Here is a 16,304-nt window from a genome sequence, read left to right on the forward strand (position 1 = left end):
TGTGTGTGTGTGTGTGTGTGTGTGTGTGTGTGTGTGTGTGTGTGTGTGTAGGGGGTGGAGGTATGGGAACAGAGAAGTTGAAGGTGGAAAGTAACACTGTATTTTAAGTACTTCTGAATTATGCTACTTTTATAACGATCATGAACATCTTTTGTAGTAAAAAAAAACCCCTACAATGAATACAAAATTTCTTTGTAAATTTCAAATTGGACAAGCTCTTGTCTCTTAACTAGTCAGTAACTGCAACTTTGCTGATGAAAGCTAAATTGTTAACACATTGAGGCATGCCTGAGGTCTTAGAATAAAACCAAAAGGTGTTAATATGGACCTTATGAAACAAAACAGATTCATAGCTATATTAGATGGAAAACTAAGCTGATGCTCTCTTACAGATCATTATAGCTCATATAATAAGAGTGACAATAATAGTAACTATTATTTATCAAGCATGTACTGTTGTCAGAAATTATCAGTTTTTATTATAATCCATGAACTGATACCAGATACAAATTTTGGAGCTATTACTGGCATATTATTATTATTGTTATCTGAATGTAAGCCCTACCCATAGTTTCAATGAAAATAGAATAGAAAGTAAAAAGGGTATATCTTTGTTTCTTATCTCAAGCTGTCTAAAAACAGAAATATGGTATCTTTGCCAGTTTCTTCACAAACCTCCTTGATAGTTCTTTGGTTATGTAACTTATTTTCAAAAGTCGTATAACTACTTTTCACCAGATTTGGGTTAGGATTTCAAGCCTTGACTCTCCCTAATAAGAGCCGCACATCATTATTCTTTCAGAAATAGGTATTATTGCATTGGTATATGATGAATTTTTATCCTTTTGAGAAGCTGGAGAAATATACAAGTTAAGTAAGACATATTGAAGTGTCATGTTAGTTTACTTTCAATTTCATGGAATTTAAAAGAAAATGAATTACAAATGAGCCTGGTAATTAAGATGTTTTTACTGAAGTAAATTGAGAAAAAAGAGAAGAAATGTATCAAGACACTGAAAAAATTAAGTAAGCTATCTGGCTCTATTATTCATTATCAAACTTAATTTGGTTGTTTTCAATTTCTAAATAAGTCCACTCATCTCTTATTGCATGAATATAATTTATTCTCATTTTTTTGTGCTGAGGAAATAAAAATTTATAAACAGCCATTAATTTCCATTACATTTAATGTTAAAACTCTAAGTTTTATTAAAAAATGTATAAGCTAAAGAATCAAGCTGGCAATATTAATTATATGAATTTGTATGTACTTATTGATAATAGATCCTCACATAAATAATAAAATGCAAAAAATACAAGTTATTTGGGAGTTTGGTGGTACTTCAATTTGCCAAGTTGTTTAAAGTTATAAAAGTAATTAAAAACTGGCCGCAACATTTTTGATTATTTGAGAGAAGATTTTGCACACAATATGTCATATATTTTGGACAAAGTGTAATGTATTTCGATGCAAGCATATACTATATAAAAGCACACCTAATAGAGCTCAAGGTCCATGTGATGCTACAAATGAACTAATTTATTCGTTAATAAGTTAGTATATTAGGAATATATTATGTGTTAGACTCTGTAGTGCACACTGTGAAAAAAAATGAGTTGAAGCATTTGCCAGCACATAACTTTTCTTAGATGTATACCAAGTCATGACCTCATATTAATACAAAATTTACCTTTATAAAAAGAATATGGTTGTGTGTAAGCAGAAATTTATAAAGTGACACTGGTGTGGCAAGAGATGAGTATATTGAGAAACTAGATTGAAGGAAAGAAGTCTTTATTAAGTATAATTTGGAAAATTGTGGAGAGTTTAAAGCTGTTTTTATAAGAATCTCTATTTATAGTCACCACTAAATAATATCAGTGAGATAAATAATTGTACAAGCAGAATATTACATGATTAAGATAAATAGGGATGGAGGTCCTCTGCCAGAATTTTTTAAAAAAAGAAAACAGTGTGTTGTTATTTTGTTTAATACAGCGTGATTCTTATACTTGCCTAGTGTTTGATATTCTGGTATCAAAGGGAGCCAGGTAGAGAACCATAGGTCTCCCAGTTATACCTTTTTGTTAATACTATTCAGTGCCGCTGATCTAGGATGAAGTTGGTAAGTATTGTTCCATTCAGGATAGTCTGAGGTAGGTATGATTAATAACAATTTTTAATCTCCCTCACTAACAGATATTGCAGACAACCTCAAACAATAAACCGTAAAGTGCATAATCGCTAGTAATTAAGACATTCTCTGGCTTATTTAACAAAATTGAAGTCATTTCTTTTTATGAATTTAGACCTTTGATAATTATCTAATTATATGGAACTCTGGGAAAACTTAAACACGTTTTTATTCCTTTTAATCATACTACATTTTTCCCTGATACAAATTTATATTCTTTGAGTGAAATTATTCGTAAACTCAATCCTGTCTCTGATTTTGACATTTCTTGGTATTTGCATCTTCCTTGAAATTCTCAACCTTCTTTCTGAGTCTTAGGTCAGAATCTTGAACTGTAATATTCTTCAAATTCTTTTGCGTAATTAATCAGTAGAATTAATGTTTTTTTTTTGTTTTGTTTTGTTTTGTTTTGTTTTGTTTTTTTTTTAAGATTTTATTTATTTGACAGAGAGAGACACAGCGAGAGAGGGAACACAAGCAGGGGGAGTGGGAGAGGGAGAAGCAGGCTTCCCCGCGGAGCAGGGAGCCCGATGCGGGGCTCGATCCCAGGACCCTGGGATCATGACCTGAGCCGAAGGCAGACGCTTAACGACTGAGCCACCCAGGCGCCCCAGTAGAATTAATGTTTTTACTGAACTGGTTTCATTTATTTGAAAAGCATCATCCTTGAAGGAGGCCGTGCTGTTTCGTGACTGTAGAATAGTACTTTGGGTTTGTTTGGCAGGAAATTTCTCTGCTAGCCTTAAATCTTGTTACATGCCTTTGCTTTTACCTTCACTCAGTAAATGGCAAATTGCATTGCATATGACTTTAAGGTTTAAAGAGGTTGAGGAGAGTATAAAATTTGTGCCATCCATAGGAAGAAAGAATATCATCTAGAGACATGACAAAGAAAAGCAGGTTCTCAAATTTTTGAGATATAATATATGAGAGTGGCCACGAGTGGACTTTCAGAAATTGTATACAATTTCTAATCAAAGGCAACTGAAATGAGTCTTAACTGGAAAAAGAGCCAAAACTCATACTGAAGTGATTGAATTTGAGTCTGGGAAACTTTACCTCTGATCCAATTAATGTCGAAGAATTTGGTTTTGAGATCAGTAGAAAGAGCATTAATCTTAGAATTACTTTGGATACTGTATTTGATTTCCCAGTTTGGAATGACCTTGGGCAGTTCACTTAACCTTTCTGAATCCGCAGATCCTCATTTGTATGATGATAGATGGTTATGTCTGTACTCTCCGTACTAGTCTTTTGTTATGGTGGTCAATTGAATAATCAGTTAATGCATTTTATAAATCTAAAGCTGCCTGATGTATTAATGAAATAGTAAATGAACCCTCATTGTGTGCCAAGATCTATATGCTTGGGCTAGGCTTTTATAAAATATTAAGTACAGTAGTGTGAAGATCAGATGCTAATCAAAGACCTTTCATTAATGATGTCTCCACCACAATAAAAACAGTGAGATTTTGCTGGCTAGATGTGGTTGGGGGGTGGGGGACTTCTTTTCCACATCGTGTTCATGTTGCATAAGTAACAGACGTTGATAAAGTGTCAGATCTAAAATGGCTTGGAACTTCTAGCAGTGGGAACACAGCAGAGTTGAAGGAGCTCAGATATTGAATTCAGAGAAACCTGAATTCAAATCTCAGCCCCATCACTACTTGCTGTGGATGTGAGGCCAGTTTTCTAACCATCAGTTACATCATTTCAAAAAGAGGCAAGATTATCAATATTTTTTGGCTCATCAGATAGTCCTGATTATTGATTTAATAACATACCTAACACACACAATTCAAAGAATCTTGACTGCTGTTACTTTGTGGGTTTTTTTCAACCTTCTCATTTTATAAAGGAGAAACTGAGGCCTAGGAAATTTAAGCAACTTATCTAAGGTCACGGAGCTCCTGGTTCCAGGACACTGATTAGAAAGTAAGCTAATGTTCAGAGAATTCTTTTTATTTTAATTTTTTATTGTTATGTTAATCACCATACAACATTAGTTTTTGATGTAGTGTTCCATGATTCATTGTTTGTGCATAACACCCAGTGCTCCACGCAGAACATGCCCTCTTTAATACCCATCACCAGGCTAACTCATCCCCCCAACCCCCTCCCCTCTAGAAACCTCAGTTTGTTTTTCAGAGTCCATCATCTCTCATGGTTCGTCTCCCCCTCCGACTTACTCCCCTTCATTCTTCCCCTCCTGCTATCTTCTTCTTCTTTTTTTTTCTTAACATATATTGCATTATTTGTTTCAGAAGTACTGATCTGTGATTCAACAGTCTTGCACAAGAACACTCAGTCTCATAAGCAATTATATATTTATTATTATTGAAATATTATTTACTCCTGTTATCATAGAGTTTAAGGGCTTGGACTCTATGGTTAAATAGACCAGAATTTGAACGAGGTACTTTACTGCTGTAAATCTCAGCCTCATCAAGTGTAAGGGACTGATGATGCTGATGGTGAGGCTGCTGCTGTCACTGCTATTGGGACACACTGACAGGACATTCGCTGGCTGTGCTGGCACTTCTCCGTGTACTTGCACATGTACTAATTCATTTAACTCTCACAGCAATCCTGTGAGCTAGTGCTGTTATTATTTGTTTTATAGATGAGGAAACGGAGTCACAAAAAATGAGAATAATGGTAGCCCTACATCAAATATTTGTTGTGCAAATTAAATGAATAAATTCAAAATTATAAATAATTTCAAAATAAATAAAACACTTATTTATGACATGCCATTCATAGGAGGCAATCAGCAAACATCATCTGTTAATACTAATTTGGTTGTTATAATTGCCTTTTTTTTTGCCTAGTCATTAGTTCAGATATAACTTATTGGATTACATTTGCACTTTGAATTATTCTTCCATCGGGGCACCTGGGTGGCTCAGTCAGTTAAATGTCAGACCCTTGTTTTTGGCTCAGGTCATGATCTCAGGGTCGTGAGATCGAGCCCTGTGTCGGGCTCCAGGCTGGGCTTGGAGCCTGCTCAAGATTCTTCCTCTCCCCACTTCTCACTCTCAAAAAAAAGAAAAAGAAAAAATAAAAGAAAACATTATTCTATCATTTTGGTGTCTAAAAACAACTTAAATGATATTTTTAAGTGAAAATAAGGAAGACAAAAATGGTATATATAAAACAGATATTATTTCCAAATACAAAGGCCATACATAGATATTATTTAACATTTGGAAAAGAAAAAATCACAAGAAGAATTTTGAAAATCATTAACATTACAAGAGAAAAACATTTTGATATTTTATTTTTCTTTCTCATGTACAATTTTAAAAACTAATTGTAACGGAAAACTATCCATAATTTTGTATTTCTTTTTGTTTGTGTTTTTTGTTAACACTGTAGGGAGAATTTTCCTATATTTTTCATACCCTTTACAAACATTGCTATGAATATATAATATTGTTTTGCTGCAACCTGACAAATTTGGAAATCTTTAAACTGTTTCTATTTTTTGCAGTCCTAAAAAGCATGTAAATTAACATTTTATCTGATGTTTACTTCTATATTTAAAAAATTTTTAATTAAATTAACAGAATAAACACAAAAAACAAAAAGATTAAAATCCTGTACAACTTTGAAAGGGTATGAACAATTTTTAAGGCTCCTGAAATTTATAACATCAAGATTAGAAGTTATTTAGGTAAATGATTGCTGGCATAAAAGTTCAGGTAAATATCAATATATTTACCTAATGACTACCTTGCTTGAGAAGCAAAACATTGTATTTCTCCCTGCCCGTGTATAACCCTACCCAAGTTGCTTTCAAAATAAAGTTTTGGTCCTGTGAAATAAAATTTTGAAGGTTTAAATATATAGAGTGACTGTGCATCAAGCTTGAGGTTGTTATTAAACCTTTGTTAGGGAGAGCAGAGCAAGATGGCAGAGGAGTAGGAGACCTGGATTTCGTCTGGTCTCAGGAATTCAGCTGAATAGGGATCAAACCATTCTGAACACCTATGAACTCAACAAGAGATCGAAGATAAGAATAGTAACAACACTCTGAACAGAAAAGCGACCACTTTCTGGAAGGTAGGACGTGCGGAGAAGTGAATCCAAGGCGATATTCGGGAGGATAGACGGCGGGGGAGGGGGCCTCCGTCGGCCACTTCTGGCAAGTGATAGAGCCAGGGAGCACAAAATCAGAACTTTTAGAAGCGGGCTCCGCTGAGGGACATCGCTCCAGTGGCTAAGCAGGGGGTGGAACCCTCGCGGGACAGTGTGGTCTCAGAACCCTCAGGGGTCACAGAAAGACGGGGGGTGCCTGAGTGTGGCAGAGCTCCCAGGTATCGGAGCAGGGAAGCCGGCTGCAGAGACAGAACTGAGGCGCAGGCTCTCAGCTAGGGGTTGCCATGAGCTGTGATCCGTGGCCCAGTCGGGCTACTGCTCCTCCAGCAGGGACCCAACAAGCGTCAGAGCCGGGGAGACTCCCCTTCCTCCCCTGGGAGGAGCGGCGCGGAAGCACACCACAGGGATCTGCTGGGTTTGGAGACTCCACACGGGGTCGGGTGCCAGACATAGAAACACTCGATCACAGGCCAGGTGAGCACGGAGTGCGGCCGGAGACTGGGGACACGGGAGTGACTGCTTTTCTTTGGGGGCACACTGAGGAGCGGGGCCCCGAGTTCTCAGCACCTCCGGGCAGAGATTGGGAGGCCACCATTTTCACCTTGGTCCTCCAAAGCTGTACCGAGAGCTTTCAGGGAACAAAACTCCTGAGAGCAAACCGGAGCAGCTTGCTTAGCCTGGACTCACAAGGGCGGGGCAATTCCGCCTCCGGCAAAGACATTTGGGAACCATGGCAACAGGGCCCTCCCCCAGAAGATCAGCATGAAGAGCCAGCAAGCCAAGACCAAGTTTACCGATCAAGGAGAACGGGAGAACTCCAGCGCTAGGGGAATACTGCACATAGAATTCATGGCTTTTTTACCATAATTCATTAGTTTTTCAAAGTTAATTTTTTTTAACTTTTTTTAAATTTTTATTTTTCTCTTTTTCAAACAACACCTTATCAATCCCTTTTTTTAAAAAAAACTTTATTTTTCATTTTTAGAGTCATATTTTTATCCTTTCATAGTAGTTACCCTTATTTTTGGCATATATATATAAGTGGTTCTCTCTTTAAAATTTTGAGATACAATTTCTTCTAACAGATCAAAATATACCCTAAATCACTAGTGTATGGCTTTGTTCTATTCTCCCTATCCTCCCTTTTTTTTCTTTTTTTTCTTTTTTCTTTTTAAATCTTCTTTCTTTTTAAAAAACAACTTATCAATTCATTTTATAAAATCTTTTATAATTTTCATCTTTACAGTCATCTTCCATTCCTTCATTGTATCAACCCTTATTTTGTACATATATAAGTCTTTCTTCCTTTAAAATTTTAGCAGGCACTTTCTTCTAACGGACCAAAATATGCCCAAAAGCTAGTGTGTGGCACTGATCTATGCACTAGCCTGATCATATTTGATCATATTCTGTTTTTTTTGTTTTGTTCTATTTTTGTTTGTTTTTATCTTTTTCTTTTCTGCTTTTTTTTCTCTTCTTTCTTTCCCTTTCTTGTGCCCTGGTTTCGGTCCTTTCTGATTTGTATAGAGTATATTTGCTGGAGCCGTTGTTAACCTGTTAGCATTCTGTTGTCTTATTCATCTGTTCTCCTCTGGACAAAATGACAAGACGAAAAACATCACCTCAGCAAAAAGAACAAGAGGTAGTACCGTCTGCCAGGGACGGACTCAATACTGACATTAGTACAATGTCAGACCTAGAGTTCAGAATCATGACTTTAAAGATACTAGCTGGACTTGAAAAAAGCGTGGAAGTTATTAGAGAAACCCTTTCTGGAGAAATAAAAGAACTAAAATCTAACCAATTCGAAATCAAAAAGGCTATTAATGAGGTGCAATAAAAAATGAGGGCACTAACTGCTAGGATAAATGAGGCAGAAGAAGGAATCAGCAATATAGAAGACCAAATGATGGAAAATAAAGGGGCTGAGAAAAAGAGAGAGAAACAACTACAGGATCGTGAGGACAGAATTTGAGAAATAAGTGATACGATAAGACGAAACAACATTAGAATAATTGGGATCCCAGAAGAAGAAGAAAGAGAGAGAGGGGCAGAAGGCATATTGGGGAAAATAATAGAGAACTTCCCTAATATGGGGAAGGAAACAGGCATTAAAATCCAGGAGGCACAGAGAACCCCTCTCAAAATCAATAAAAATAGGTAAAAACCCCCACATCTAATAGTAAAATTTACAAGTCTGAGAGACAAAGAGAAATCCTGAAAGCAGCTCAGGAGAAGAGATATGTAATCTACAGTGGTAGAAACATTAGATTGGCAACAGACCTATCCACAGAGACCTGGCAGGCCAGAAAGGAATGCCATGAGATCTTCAGAGCACAGAACGAAAAAATATGCAGCCAAGAATACTATATCCAGCTAGGCTGTCATTGAAAATAGAAGGAGAGATCAAAAGCTTCCAGGACAAACAAAAACTAAAGGAATTTGCAAACACAAAACCATCCCTACAAGAAATATTGAAAGAGGTCCTCTAAGCAAAAAGAGAGCCTAAAAGCAGCATAGATCAGAAAGGAACACAGACAACATACAGTAACAGTCACCTTATAGGCAATACAATGGCACTAAATTCATACCTTTCAATAGTTACCCTGAATGTAAATGAGCTAAATGCCCCAATCAAAAGACACAGGCTATCAGATTGGATTAAAAAACAAGACCCATCAATATGCTGTCTGCAAGAGACTCATTTTAGACCCAAAGACACCCCCAGATTGAAAGTGAGGGGGTGGAAAACCATTTACCATGCTAATGGACACCAAAGTAAGCTGGGGTGGCAATCCTTATAACAGACAAATTAGATTTTAAAACAAAGACTGTAATAAGAGATGAAGAAGGACACTATATCCTACTTAAAGGGTCTATCCAACAAGAAGTTCTAACAATTGTAAATATCTGTGCCCCTAATGTGGGAGCAGGCAATTATTTAAGCCAATTAATAACAAAAGTAAAGAAACACATTGACAACAATACAATAATAGTGGGAGACTTTGACACCCCCCTGACTGAAATGGACAGATCATCTAAGCAAAAGATCAACAAGGAAATAAAGACTTTAAATGAAACACTGAACCAAATGGACTTTACAGACATATTCAGAACATTCCATCCCAAAGCAACGGAATACACATTCTTCTCTAGTGCCCATGGAACATTCTCGAGAATTGATCACATCCTAGTTTACAAATCAGGTCTCAACCGGTACCAAAAGATTGGGATTATTCCTGTATATTTTCAGACCACAGTGCTTTGAAACTGGAACTCAATCCCAAGAGGAAAGTCGGAAAGAACTCAAATACATGGAGGCTAAAGAGCATCCTACTAAAGAATGAATGGGTCAACCAGGAAATTAAAAAAGAATTAAAAAATTCATGGAAACCAATGAAAATGAAAACACAACTGTCCAAAATCTTTGGGATACAGCAAAGGCAGTCCTGATAGGAAAGTATATAGCAATACAAGCCTTTCTCAATAAATAAGAAAGGTCTCAAATACACAACCTAAACCTCCACCTAAAGGAGCTAGAGAAAAAACAGCAAATAAAGGCTAAACTCAGCAGGAGAAGAGAAATAAGAAAGATCAGAGCAGAAATCAATGAAATAGAAACCAAAAGAACAGTAGAAGAGATCAACGAAACTAGGAGCTTGTTCGTTGAAAGAATTAACAAGATTGATAAACCGCTGGCCAGACTTATCAAAAGAAAAGAGAAATGACCCAAGTCAACAAAATCATGAATGAAAGAGGAGAGATCACAACCAACACCCAAGACATACAAACAATTATAAGAACATATTATGAGCAACTCTATGCCAGCAAATTAGATAACCTGGAAGAAATGGGTGCATTCCTAGAGATGTATCAACTACCAAAATTGAACCAGGAAGAAATAGAAAACCTGAACATACCTATAACCACTAAGGAAATTGAAGCAGTCATCAAAAATCTGCAAACAAACAAAAGCCCAGGGCCAGATGGCTTCCCAGGGGAATTCTATCAGACATTTCAAGAAGAATTAATACCTATTCTCCTGAAACTGTTCCAAAAAATAGAAATGGAAGGAAAACTTCCAAACTCATTTTATAAGGCCACCATTACCTTGATCCCCAAACCAGAGAAAGACCCCATCAAAACGGAGAATTATAGACCAATATCCTTGAAGAACATGGATGCAAAAATTCTCACCAAAATACTAGCCAATAGGATCCCACAGTCCATTAAAAGGATTATTCACCATGACCAAGTGGGATTTATCCCTGGGCTGCAAGGCTGGTTCAACATCCGCAAATCAATCAATGTGATACAATACATTAACAAAAGAAAGAACAAGAATCATATGATCCTCTCAATAGATGCAGAAAAAGCATTTGACAAAGTACAGCATTCTTTCCTGATCAAAACTCTTCAGAGTATAAGCATAGAGGGTACATACCTCAATATCATAAAAGCCATCTATGATAAACCTACAGCAAATATCATTCTCAATGGGGAAGAGCTGAGAGCTTTTCCCCTAAGGTCAGGAACACAGCAGGGATGTCCACTCTCACCACTGCTATTCAACATAGTATTAGAAGTCCTAGCCACAGCAATCAGACAACAAAAAGAAATCAAAGGCATCCAAATTGGCAAGGAGGAAGTCAAACTCTCACTCTTTGCAGATGATATGATACTGTATGTGGAAAACCCAAAAGACTCCACCCCAAAACTGCTAGAACTCATACAGGAATTCAGTAAAGTAGCAGGCTATAAAATCAATGCACAGAAATCAGTGGCATTCCTATACACCAACAATAAGACAGAACAGAGACAAATCAAGGAGTCGATCCCATTTACAATTGCACCCAAAACAATTAGATACCTAGGAATAAATCTAACCAAAGAGGCAAAGGATCTGTACTCAGAAAACTATAAAATACTCATGAAAGAAATTGAAGAAGACACAAAGAAATGGAAAAACATTCCATGCTCATGGATTGGAAGAACAAACATTGTGAAGATGTCAATGCTACCTAGAGCCATCTACACATTCAATGCAATCCCCATCAAAATACCATCCATCATTTTCAAGGAAATGGAACAAATAATCCTAAAATTTGTATGGAACCAGAAGAGACCCCAAATAGCCAGAGGAATATTGAAAAAGATAAGCAAAGCTGGCGGCATCACAATTCTGGACTTCCAGCTCATTACAAAGCTGTCATCATTAAGACAGTATGGTACTGGCACAAAAAAAGACACATAGATCAATGGAACAGAATAGAGAGCCCAGAAATATACCCTCAACTCTATGGTCAACTCATCTTTGACAAAGCAGGAAAGAATATCCAATGGAAAAAAGACAGTCTCTTCAACAAATGGTGTTGGGAAATTTGGATAGCCACATGCAGAAGAATGAAACTGGACCATTTCCTTACACCACAGACTCCAAATGGTTGAAAGACCTAAACGTGAGACAGGAGTCCATCAAAATCCTAAAGGAGAACACAGGCAGCAACCCCTTCGACCTCAGCCATAGCAACTTCTTCCTAGAAACATCACCAAAGGCGAGGGAAGCCAGGCAAAAATGAACTATTGGGATTTCATCAAGATAAAAAGCTTTTGCACAGCAAAAGAAACAGTCCACAAAACCAAAAGAGAACCGACAGAATGGGAGAAGATATTTGCAAATGACATATCAGATAAAGGGCTAGTATCCAAAATCTATAAAGAACTTATCAAACTCAACACCCAAAGAACAAATAATCCAATCAAGCAATGGGCAGAAGACATGAACAGACATTTCTCCAAAGAAGACATCCAAATGGGCAACAGACACATGAAAAAGTGCTCAACATCGCTCAGCATCAGGGAAATCCAAATCAAAACCTCAATGAGATACCACCTCACACCCGTAAGAATGGCTAAAATTAACAAGTCCGGAAACGACAGATGTTGGTGGGGATGTGGAGAAAGGGGAACCCTCCTACACTGTTGGTGGGAATGCAAGCTGGTGCAACCTCTCTGGAAAACAGTATGGAGGTTCCTCAAATAGTTGAAATTAGAGCTACCATATGATCCAGCAATTGCACTACTGGGTATTTACCACAAAGATACAAATGTAGGGATCCGAAGGGGTATGTGTACCCCAATGTTTATAGCAGCAATGTCCACAATAGCCAAACTGTGGAAAGAGCCAAGATGTTCATCGACAGATGAATGGATAAAAAAGAAGTGGTATATATACACAATGGAATATTATGCAGCCATCAAAAGGAATGAGATCTTGGCATTTGCAACGACGTGGATGGAACTGCAGGGTGTTATGGTGAGTGAAATAAGTCAATCAGAGAAAGACATGTATCATATGACCTCACTGATATGAGGAATTCTTAATCTCAGGACACAAACTGAGGGTTGCTGGAGTGGTGTGGGTGGGAGGGATTGGGTGGCTGGGTGATAGACATTGGGGAGGGTATGTGCTATGGTGAGCACTGTGAATTGTACAAGACTGATGAATCACTGATCTGTACTTCTGAACCAAATAATGCAATATATGTTAAGAAAAAAAAAGAAGATAGCAGGAGGGGAAGAATGAAGTGGAGTTAAGTCAGAGGGGGAGACGAACCATTAGAGTGGATGGACTCTGAAAAACAAACTGAGGGTTCTAGAGGGGAGGGGTTGGGGGGATGTGTTAGCCTGGTGATGGGTATTAAAGAGGGCATATTCTGTGTGGAGCACTGGGTGTGATGCACAAACAATGAATCATGGAACACATCAAAACCTAATGATGTAATGTATGGTGATTAACATAATAATAAAAATTATTAGAATAAAAACTTTGTTAGATCTCATTTCTAGTGTAAATCATCCTTTAATATTCCTTTGTAAGCCCTTCTCTTCACCATACACATAAATTATATTGTAGCTTTTGTGATAGTCCTTTAAAAACAGTTTTATTGGGATATAATTGGTATACAAAACCCTGCACATGTTTGATGTTTGCAGTTTGATGAGTTTGCACATATGCCTTACGCCGGTGAGACTATCTTTTAAATACATCAATGTTGACTGACCTTCTCCTTCCTAACCACATTTTATCCATCTCTGAAGCTGTGTTTGTCTTGCTTCCTCCATGGGCTATTTAATCAAACTCACCGTTGTCATTCTTCTCTATTTTCTCTCCAAAACAGTTGTCCACATGATTCCAATACTTGCCATTTTGTGTCTATGTCCTATGGTCTTAATGAAATATAGCAGGGCATAAAAGCACAAAATTTGGAGTCAAATAATCTGGATCTAAGATTTCACATTTATATTAACTTGGGAAAATCACATAACCCATCTTAAGGACTTAGTTTAAAAATTTTAAAGGAGTTCTTTCTTTTTTATTTTAATTCCAGTATAATTATCATACAGTGTTATATTAGTTATATTATTTTGAAGTGTACAATACAGTGATTCAACAATTCTATACATTACTTAGTGCTCATCATGATGAGTGTGCTCGTAATCCCCTTCATCCGTTTCACTCATCCCTTCCCCACTCCAGCCTCCCCTCTGGTGACCATCAGTTCTCTATAGTTAAGAGTCTGTGTTTTGGGGATGCCCAGGAGGCTCTGTCAGTTAAGCATCTGCCTTCAGCTCTGGTCGTGATCCCAGGGTCCTGGAATCAAGCCCCACGTTGGGCTCCCTGTTCAGCGGGAAGCCTGCTTTTCCCTCTCCCTCTGGTGCTCTCCCTGCTTGCGTGCTCTCTCTCTCTCTCACAAATAAATAAATAAAATCTTAAAGAGTCTGGGTTTTTAAATTTTTCTCCTTTTTCCTTTGTTCATTTGTTTTGTTTCTTAAAGTACCTGTATGAGTGAAATCATATGATATGTGTCTTTCTCTGACTCACTTATTTCACTTAGCATAATACACTCTAGCTTCATCCGTGTTGTTGGAAACGGCAAGATTTCCTTCTTTTTTATGGCTGAGTAATATTCCATTGTATATACCACTTCTTCTTTGTTCACTCATCAGTTGTTGGATACTTGGGCTATTTCCATAATTTGGCCATTGGAAACAAAGATGCAAGAAACATAGGAATGGATATATCTTTTCGAGTTAATGTTTTCATATTCTTTATGTAAATACCTAGTAGTAGAATTCCTGGAGCATATGATAATTCTATTTTTAACTTTTTGAGGAAGCTCCATACGGTTTCCACAGTGGCTGCACCAGTTTACATTCCCACTGACAATGCATGAGGGTTCCTTGTTTTTCACATCCTCGCCAGCACCTTTTGTTTCTTATATTGTTAATTTTAGCCAGTCTGACAGGTGTGAGATAACATCTCATTGTTGTTTTGATTTGCATTTCCCTGATGACCAGTGATTTTGAGCATCTTTTCATGTGTCTGTTGGCCATCTGTATGTCTTCTTTGGAAAAATGTTTATTCATGTCTTCTGCCTGTTTTTTCATTGGATTATTTGGGTTTATTGGGTGTTGAGTTTTATAAGTTCTTTATATATTTTGGATACTAACCCTTTATTGGATATGTCATTGCAAATATCTTCTCCCATTCCATAGGTTTCCTTTTAGTTTGGTGCAGAAGCTTCTTATTTTGATGAAGTCCCAATAGTTTATTTTTGCTTTTGTTTCCCTTGCCTCCAGAGACATATCTAGAAAGAACTTGCTCTGGCCAACATCAGAGAGGTTACTGCCTGTGTTCTCCTTTAGGATTTTGATGATTTCCTATCTCACATTTAGGTCTTTCATCAATTTTGAATTTATTTTTGTGTATGGTGTAAGAAAGTGCATGTTGCTGCCCAGTTTCCCAGCACAATTTGTTGAAGAGAGACTCTTTTTTTCTTCTTTTCATTCTTTTGCATGTTGCTGCCCAGTTTTCCCAGCACAATTTGTTGAAGAGAGACTGTCTTTTTCCCATTACATATTCTTTTCTGCTTTATTGAAGATTAATTGACCACATAGTTATGTGGGTTTTCTGTTCTGTTGATCTATGTGTCTGTTTTTGTGCCAGGACCATACTGTTTTGATCTCTACAGCTTTGTAATATAACTTGAAGTCCAGAATTTTTTAAAGCTTCCAGCTTTGCTTTTCTTTTGCAGGGTTGCTTTGGTTATTTGGGGTCTTTTGTTCATCCACACAAATATTAAGATTGTTTGTTCTTGCTTTGTGAAAAATTCTGGTGGTATTTTGATAGCAATTACATTAAATGTGTAGATTGCTTTAGGTAATATAAACATTTTAAAAATATTTGTTCTTAACCCATGAGCATGGAATGTTTTCCATTTCTTTGTATCCTCTTAAAATTCTTTTATAAGTGTTTGATAGCTTTCAGATTACAGGTCTTTCACCTCTTTGGTTAGGTTTACTCCTGGGTATCTTATTGTTTTTAGTGCAATTGCAAATGAATCCCATTCCTTAACACAACAGATTTCTGTATATTGATTTCTTATCCTATGGCTTTACTGTATTTGTTTATAAGTTCTAACAGTTTTTTGGTGAAGTTTTAGGGTTTTCTATATTTAGTATCATGTCATCTGCAAATAGGGAAAGTTTTATTTCTTTCTTGCTGACTTGGATGCCTTTTATTTCTTTTTGTTGTCTGATTGCTGTGGCTAGGACTTCCAGTGCTATGTTAAATAATAGTGATGAGAAAGGACATCCCTGTTTCATTCCTGACTGTAGAGGAGAAGCTCTTAGCTTTTTCCCATTGAGGATGATCTTAGCTGTGGGTTTTTTTACATATGGCCTTTATTATGTTGAAGTGTTTTCTTTTGAAACCTACTTTGTTGAGAGTTTTTATCATGAATGCATGTTGTACTCTGTCAAATGCTTTTTTTTTTTTTGCATCTCTTTAAATATGTATGCCAATGGGGGTAGGGGAGAACTGTTACCTTTGAAAGTGAATGTGACCTGCTATCAAATTATATCAGAATCTTAGGAAGAAAGCACTAATTATTAGGAAACTTAAGTTTCTATCAATGGGCTAATGTATCTGCCTTTCTTAGATGT

At 36.9% G+C, this 16,304-nt stretch overlaps 1 protein-coding gene across 4 annotated transcripts in view; it reads left to right on the top strand.

The window, feature by feature from the left end:
• The window catches only part of GRM5 (glutamate metabotropic receptor 5), a 665,424-nt gene that overhangs the window by 41,486 nt on the left and 607,634 nt on the right, over window positions 1-16,304 (top strand). The gene's annotated exons all lie outside the window — the stretch shown is intronic.

The sequence above is a fragment of the Callorhinus ursinus genome, unplaced genomic scaffold, assembly GCF_003265705.2.
Source record: "Callorhinus ursinus isolate GAN/ISIS: 27379988/994484 unplaced genomic scaffold, GSC_fseal_2.0 scaffold93, whole genome shotgun sequence".
Lineage (NCBI taxonomy): Eukaryota > Metazoa > Chordata > Mammalia > Carnivora > Otariidae > Callorhinus > Callorhinus ursinus.